This window comes from Symphalangus syndactylus, chromosome 14, assembly GCF_028878055.3.
Source record: "Symphalangus syndactylus isolate Jambi chromosome 14, NHGRI_mSymSyn1-v2.1_pri, whole genome shotgun sequence".
Taxonomy (NCBI): domain Eukaryota; kingdom Metazoa; phylum Chordata; class Mammalia; order Primates; family Hylobatidae; genus Symphalangus; species Symphalangus syndactylus.
This window is the reverse complement of record NC_072436.2, coordinates 93205001-93212159: the sequence shown is the minus strand read 5'-3', so window position 1 is coordinate 93212159 and position 7159 is coordinate 93205001.

Sequence of the window (7159 nt, the reverse complement as noted above, 5' to 3'; positions counted from 1 at the left end):
ACTTAGTTTGTGTCTGTGTCTTGGTATTACAAACAAAACTACTACAAACAATATAGTCTAAGATTTTTGTGTGAGCATAAATTTTCATTTTTCTGGGATAAATGTCAAGAGATGTGATTGTTGGGTCATATGATAAATGCATGTTTACTTTTTGATTGTTATTACTTTTTTAAAAAATTATTTTAGATTCAGCGGTACATGTCCAGGTTTGTTACATGGATATATTGTGTAATGCTGAGGTTTGGGGCTTCTTCTCCCATAAACCTTCCACATAGAGTTTTTAACTAAGCCTGGTTAACAAATTTTCAAGCCAATAGGGGAAAACAGCAAATTACAGGGGGAGAAAGGTTATTTCAGGCAGAAGCCTTCCTTCAACTTCATTGTGACAGATGACAACCTAGCACCTGAAGGAGAGAAAAAAAATCGATTGAAAAAAAAAAAGCCAGGCATGGTGGCTCACGCTTGTAATCCCAGCACGGAGGCCGAGGCAGGACCCCTTGAGGTCAGGAGTTCAAGACCAGCCTGGCCAACATGGTGAAACTCCGTCTCTACTAAAAATACAAAAATTAGCTGGGCATGGTGGTGCATGTCGGTAATCCCAGCTACTCAGGAGGCGGATGTGCGAGAATCGCTTGAACCCGGGAGGTAGAGGTTGCAATGAGCTGAGATCATGCACTCCAGCCTGGATGACAAAGTGAGACTCTGTCTCAAAAAACAAGCCAGGAACAGTAGCTCGTGCCTGTAATTCCAGCACTTTGGGTGGCCACATCAGGAGGATCTTTTGAGCCCAGGAGTTCAAGACCAGCTTGGGCAACACAGTGGGACCCCATCTCTACAAAAAATGAAAAATAAAAAAAATTTAGCCAGGTGTGGTGGCACGTGCCTGTATCCCTCCCAGTTTCTTAGGAGGCTGAGGTGGGAGGATCACTTGACCCCAGGAGTTCAAGTTTGCAGTGAGCTATGTTTGTGCCACTGCACTTCAGCCTAAGCAACAAAGTGAGACCCTGTCTCAAAAATAAAAAAATAAAAAACAAGAACTTCCAAGAAGTCCAGAATCTGCCATTCTGCATGCCTTCTTGAATGTCATGAGAGCATTAGAGTTGCCTCACAATCCTGGTATTTTCTTAATTACGAGAGACTTTAAACCACCCCTCTGTCTTTCAGAGAGCCTTCTCGCTCCTGCAGCTGGCCAGTATTTACAATCGGACTCCGAAGTTTTCCAAGCTGCCATGATCCTTCAAGCTAACAAGAAACAACAAACAGCTGGGGAATACATCTCTTCAACTGGCTTCTCTGACTTTAACAGAGCCTCACCTGTAGAGAAGTGGGGCCTTGGGATCTGCGAGCTGCTCCAGAACCGCTAACCTCTAGTCCTGCCAGGGAACAGCACCCTGTCCAAGCCCTACTACCCAAGAACCCATCTTTCTTGTAAATCCTACCCAGAAGATGTAGCCCCACCCTCCAAAACCAAGGGATCACTCAGTCCTGCAGACTCTATCCTCCGAAGCTTCTTGGATCAGCCCCTCTCACCAACCCTTCTGCTATTTCCATGTTTCAGACCTTCAGATGTTCTACCTCCAGCTAGAGCAACGTCCTTCTAACTCCAGGCTTCTTCTGCTCCGTTGAGATGATGTAAGTCACTTCAGTTTACACCTTCCAAAGACTCCCCATCACCTTCTGGTTGAAGTCCAACACCCTTGAAATGGCATTCATGGCCCTTCATGGAGCTCTCCTGGCCTGCCTGACCTCTCACCACCTCCTCCCTTGCACTTTACTGCGTAGTCACTACACTGTCTAATATGGTAGCCACCAGCTGCAAGCGGCTCTTTAAATTTCATTACTTTATTTTAGACAGGGTCTCACTCTATCACTGAGGCTGGAGGGTAGTGGCATGATCACGGCTCACTGCAGCCTCACCCTCCCAGGCTCAAGGGATCCTCCTACCTCAGCCTCCTGAGTAGCTAGGACTACAGGAATGCACCATCACGCCCGGCTAATTTTTTATTTTTTATAGAGACGGGGTCTCACTATGTTGCCTAGGCTGGTCTTGAATTCGTGTGCTCAAGCACTCCTCACACCTTAGCCTCCCAAAGTGCTGGGATTACAGGTGTGAGCTGTAATGTGCCTGGCCTAAGTTTTAGTTAAAATAAAATTAGTTTCTCAGTTGCACTATCCACATTTCAAGTGCTTACTAGCTAGAGATTACATACTGGACGGCATAGAAATAGAACATTCCCATCAACACAGAGTTTTACTAGATAGCATTCCTCTAGAAACACCCAGGCGTTTTTATTTTTTTGCACACATCATGCTGTCTTGCCCTGCCAGGTCTTTGCTCATGCCTCTGCCCAAAAGATGCTTTCTTTTATCTTTTCACATGGGGGATGCTTCAACACTCAGCTCACAGGTCATCTCTAAGAAGACTTATTCAAATCTCCAGGCTGGGGCAAGTGCTGGGTTCCTGTGTTCTAATAGTTCCTTGTGTTAACTAATCTCTATCTGACCACTTAGCATTTGCTGATATTTCTGTCTCCTCCATAAGATTCTGTGTTCGTCTGGGGCAGGGCCGTGTCTTCATCAGCTCTGTATCCCCAGTGCCTGGCACAAAGCAGGTGTCCTTTGCCATTGGTCGAACCCATCTGAGTGGAACTCTCAGTGGTGCATGACCATAGAACAGTACAAGTTTAATTGTGTATTAGTAAAGACTCCCATGTAGAGAGAAACAACCTCAACTCAAACTAGTCAAGAGAAAAGAAGACGTAATGGTTCAATAATTGGGAAGCCCCGGGTTGGTTCTGACTTCATGCACGACTAGATCCAGTGGCTCAACACACGTTACCGGGGCCTGGTTCCCTCCCCAGCTCTTGGCTCTGTTGACTGCCCTGTAACATCCCTCTTAGGCAAGATGACCACCAGTAGTGTTGGTCCTAAGTATCTCCAATTTAGCAACCTCAGTGAAGAGAGAAATTCTCTCTCAATTATCTACTTAGCGGTCTCCAGGAAGATCCTGTTTGGCCTTGATTTGGTTGTGTGCCCTCCCTCCATGAATCACTGTGGACTGTGAAAAGGAGTAGTTTGTTTGGCTATGTCATCCTGGCTTATGTGTCTGTTCCTGGGGTGAGAGTGGGGGAGGTGAGTATACGAGCATCGTGATTGACAGCTTCCCAAGCCACTTGGAAAAAGAAGGAGTTACCCAAAGGAACCAGAAGAACAGATTGCAGGAATAGTGGGAGGTACGGGCTTTACCTCCCACAGGCCCTGCTGCCCATTTGGAGATAGGAGGCAGGGTCAGCTCCTCTCTCGGTGACCTAGACTCCTGCTTGCTTTCTCTTGCCTTTCGTTCTTTTCCCATGTAGACCAGAGTCCACTCACCCTCAGATTTCAAGCCACCAATCAGCAGGCTGCAAAGGGTCTTGAATTTAGAAGATTTTGCTGGCCTGGAAATACATAGTGATGGAGCTTTGAAAGACAATGGGCCGGGCATAGTGGCTCAGGCCACCCATCACTTTGGGGGGCCAAGGCAGGCAGATCAGTTGAGGCCAGGAGTTTGAGACCAGCCTGGCTAGCACAGCAAAACCCCATCTCTACTAAAGATACAAAAATTAGGCAGGTTTGGTGGCGCATGCCTGTAATCCCCAGCTACTCAGGAGGCTGAGGCACGAGAATCACTTGAACCCGAGACAGAAGTTGCAGTGAGATGAGATTGCGCCACTGAACTCCAACCTGGACAACAGAGTGAAACTCTGTCCCCGAAAAAAAGAAGAAGAAAGAAAAAAACTGGCCTCACTCTGGAAAGAACCCTTGTAGAATTTGCCCGCTCTGGTCAAGGACCTACAAGCTATTGTAACCTTCTTGTTTTTCATCCATTTAAAAAATTAGCTGGGCATAGTGGCTCATGCCTATAATCCCAGCACTTTGGGAGGCTAAGGCAGAAGGATCGCTTGAGGTCAGGAGTTCAAGACCAGACTGGGCAACATAGGGAAATCCCATCTCTATAATTTTTTTTCTTTTTTAATTAGCCAGGCATGGTGGAGTGGGCCTGTAATCCTAGCTACCCAGGAGACTGAGGCAGGAGTATTGCTCAAGCCCAGGGATTCCAGGCTACAGTGAGCTGTGATTGCATCACTACACTGCAGCCTGGGCTTCAGAGTAAGACTCTGTCTCTAAAAAAAAGAATAGAAAAAAAATTTAAGGTATAATTTACATACAGTAAAATTCACCCTTTTTAGTGTATAGCATTGTGAGTTTTTGTTGTTGTTGTTGTTTGTTTGTTTGTTTTTTGTGAGATGGAGTCTCGCTGTCACCTAGGCCAGAGTGCAGTGGCGCGATTTTGGCTCACTGCAGACTACGCCTCCCGGGGTTCACGACAGTCTCCTGCCTCAGCCTCCCGAGTAGCTGGGACTACAGGCGCCCACCACCTCGCCCGGCTAATTTTTTGTATTTTTAGTAGAGACGGGGTTTCACCGTGTTAGCCAGCATGGTCTCGATCTCCTGACCTCGTGATCTGCCCGCCTCGGCCTTCCAAAGTGCTGGGATTACAGGCGTGAGCCACCGCGCCCGGCTGCATTGTGAGTTTTGACTATAGTCATCCACTACAGTCAAGATGTAAAACAGTTCCCTCAGCCACAGTTCCCCGGGCCCAGTTACAGCCAAACGTTCCCTAGGCCCTGTCCCTGGCAACTACTGATCTGTTTTCTATCCCCATAGTTTTTATTTTTTAGTATTAATTTTTTTATTTTAGAGATGGGGTCTCACTCTCTTATCCAGGCTGGAATTCAGTTGTATGATCACAGCTTACTGCAGCCTCAAACTCCTGGGCTCACGCGATTCTCCCGCCTTGGCCTACTGAGTAGCTGGGACTACAGGCCTGTGCCACCATGCCCAGCTAATTTAAAAAAACAAAAAACAAAACAAAAAAAACTTTTTTGTAGATTTGGGGTCTCACCCTTACCATCTTGCCCAGGATGATCTCCAACTCCTGGCCTCAAGTGAGCTTCCCACCTTGGCCTCCCAAAGTGTGGGGATCACAGGCATGAGCCACCTCCCCTGTTCCTGTCCCTATAGTTTTAACTTTCCTGAAATATATAAATGGAAACATAAGGTATGAAGGTTTTGAGTTTAGCTTCTTTGATTTAGCATAAGACAATTGATACATATCCATGATGCTCTATACATCAATAGTCACTCCTTTTTATTGCTAAATAACACTTCACCAATGGATGTACCACATATTAGTTATGCTCTGATTTAGGTACATCTGGGTTTTTTCCAATTTTTCTCATTTATGAATAAAGCTACTATAAACATAGATTTTCTCTTTTAAAAAATTATTTTGGGGACAGGGACTGGTCTCACTATGTTGCTCAGGCTGATCCAGAACTCCTGGACTCAGGCAATTCTTCCACCTCAGCCTCCTAAGTAGTTGGGGACTACAGGTACACACCAGCATCCCCAGCTATAAATTTTCATTTCCCTTGGGTAAATACCTAGGAGTGGGATTTCTGGGTTTTATGATAAATGTTTAATTTTATATGAAACTGCCAAATTGTTTCCCAAAGAGACTATATTATTCTGTATGGCTAATACATTATATGAGCATTCCAGTCACCTTGCATTCTTGCCAGAACTTGGGTTTGTTGGTTTGTTTTTTTTTTAAGCTATTCTAATAGATGTGTAGTGGTATTACCCTTTGGTTTTAATTTGCATTTCCCTAATGACTAATCATATTTAACATTTTAGCAGCCGGGTGCAGTGGCTCATGCCTGTAATCCTAGCGTTTTAGGAGGTTAAGCCAGGTGGATCACTTGAGCCCAAGAATTCAAGACCAGCTTGGGCAACATAGTGAGATCCCGTCTCTCCAAAAAAAAAATTAAAAATTAACTGGGCATGGCAGTATGCACCTGTAGTCCCAGCTACTCAGAAGGCTGAGGTGAGAGGATGGCTGGAGCTGGGGAGGTCGAGGCTGCAGTGAGCCGAGATTGCACTGCTACACTCCAGCCTGGAAAACAGAGTGAGACCCTGTCTCAAGAAAAGAAAAAAATATTTTTTGCATGTATTTATTTGCCATCCATAGATCGTCTTTGTGGAAGTGTCCATTCAAGTACATTTTTTTTTTTGAGACAGGTTTTCACTCTGTTGCCCAGGCTGAGTGCAGTGGGGGCGATTACCAGGTTGTTACTGGAAAGGGATCCCAATCCAGGCCCTAAGACAGCATTCTTGGATCTCGCACAATAAAGAATTTGAGGTGAATCCATAAAGTGAAAGCAAGTTTGTTAAGAAAGTAAAGGAATAAAAGAATGGCTACTCCATAGGCAGAGCAGCCCCAAAGGCTGCTGGTTGCCCATTTTTATGGTTATTTCTTGATTACATGCTAAATAAGCGGTGGATTATTCATGCCTCCCCTTTTTGGACCACATAGGGTAGCTTCTTGACGTTGGCATGGCATTTGTAAACTGTCATGGCGCTGGTGGGAGTGTAGCAGTGAGAACGACCAGAGATCACTCTTGTAGCCTTCTTGGTTTTGGTGGGTTTTAGTCAGCTTCTTTACTGCGACCTGTTTTAGCAGCAAGGTCTTTATGACCTGTATCTTGTGCTGATCCTCCTATCTTATCCTGTGAGTTAGAATGCCTTAACTTCCTGGGAATGCAGCCCAGCAAGTCTCAACCTTATTTTACCCAGCCCCTATTCAAGATGGAGTTGCTCTGGTTCAAACACCGCTGACAAGGTGAGGTCAGAGCCCTGGCATCGGAAAGTGGTTGACTTGCAGGTTGGTAAGAAGAATTTACTGACAGCAGTATAGATTTGAAAAGGAAAGTTTTATTAGCTACAAAGTACACTGCAGAAAAGTGCAGCCAGGCTCATCAGCAAGAGAACTGAGCACGCCATGGTGGATTTTCCTTAGGGATATTTATGGACCTTAAAGCGAGAGTTTAAGGGTAATTTAGACCATATTAGTGCACATAGGTCATGATTATTGACTACATTTGCAGATATTTTGGTGTCTTAATGTCAGCAAGGGTTGCACAATGAGTTTCAATGTGCATGCATTCTGGAGATGTATAGAAATTCTAGTTATTTATAAATTTTTCGGAAAGAGGCCTGGAACCAGATGCTGACTTTAGGTAACGGAAGGCTAATTACTTCTAAATGCCTCAGATAA